Consider the following 1,632-nt stretch of genomic DNA (forward strand, 5'->3'; position numbering starts at 1 on the left):
TTGAATGCACTATTCCAACTTAGAAAATCCATGTGTTCCAGTCAGAGGACTACCTGAAACCTTTTTACTCTAAGTGCCTGTAAGATTTTTGTATTTTGTGCAAGTGATTAATGTAGAAGACAATTCCAAACATTATGAAAAAGCTCCCTAAATAGGAAGACATAACAGTTTGATAGATATGAGTTAGCAATAACAAAGAGCTATGCAATATACATCGCAAGAACAGTTAAAATGTAAAGATCAGAGGACTCATGTACTAACCTCCATGTAGAAAAATTAAATTATGGTAGTTATCCAGTTAATAATGGTCATCTAGACTACGGACTTAAACACATTAACAAGTGAATAAGTGGAACAAACTTGATCTCTTTTTTTTTGGTTGAAATTTTCCCCCCCAATCTGTATGAATTTTGTCAGAAATTATAGTTCCCTCTAACTGATGATAAACTTCGGAATTTTGTCCTCGAGGGTTATAGTACAATTAGAAAGATCCAGATTGTCTATATATCCAAAATGTGTATTAGGGTGGAACTATGTCCGGCCAAAAGAAATAGACTCAAGAAAAAAGGTTGACTTTGTCCACTTATAAACTCACTCTTATTAATAAAGTCAATTATTGACTTTGTCTAAAATATTCTTTAATGTTTAACATTTTGACCTAGTCAAAATAAAAAAAAATTAAAAAATATAAAATAAAATTAAATAAAAACATAAATTAATAATTATATTTACAATTAACTATAATTGATAATTAAACTAGACTAATTTTATCTTAACTCTGGGTCTACCAAACGCCAAGAGGGATGAAATCTCTTAATATGCAGACCTCTTTTAGAGTGAACGGAGATTTGATCCCTCTTGACGCATGATAGGTCCGAAGTTAAGAGGATCTAGGCTGGTATTTAATACATTTTAAAATCCACCATGCACAGAGGATTTTGTCATTCCTCTATTGTAAAAGAATATATGCTCTCTTCATTTCATAATCTAAAAAATATTTCTCGCTTCCAAGTTTTCTTGTGTTCGGTTTCTTTGTTACATGGTACTAGAGCCAAAGTGAGGAGAAGTTGAAGAAAGGGAAGGCCTAGGTACTGCATAGACCCTGACAGACAAGGTATCATTGTTTGACAATGAAACCAAAGGATTTCAAAGAAAGAACGCTAAGTATATTTTGTTTAAGGGTTTTAACCCAAGTTCGTTTTTTCAAAAAGAGAAATACTAGGGTCCTATTTCTAGTTTGAAAGACAGGTTTAAGTTATTTTTCCTTATTAAAAGGAAGTCTAGCTTTCCGAAAGTTAAAAAAAAGGGGTAATACACAGTAAATTTCTTTACTATTTTTTTCAAAAGATCTTTGAGTTTTTAAGCTAAACCCAAGGAGATCTACGCATTTTTAGTAGCCCCGACAGTTTTCCAGCTCGATTTAAAAGAAGATCTAAGCATTTTCCAATAACCATAAGAGGTTTTTTTCAGCGAAATCTACAGTAGATATCAATACTTTTCAGCACAGACGAGAGAGTTTGCTAATTAAATCTGAAGAAAATCTAATCATTTTCAGTAATCTTGAGGGTTCTTTTAACCTAGATCAAGCAGATTTAGCAATTTTCAGCAATCTGTATATTTTTTTAGCAGATT

The sequence above is a fragment of the Pinus tabuliformis genome, chromosome 1_1 (genome assembly GCF_031772625.1).
Source record: "Pinus tabuliformis cultivar Carrire ecotype Pingquan chromosome 1_1, CPIR1, whole genome shotgun sequence".
In the NCBI taxonomy this organism is placed as follows: Eukaryota; Viridiplantae; Streptophyta; class Pinopsida; order Pinales; family Pinaceae; genus Pinus; species Pinus tabuliformis.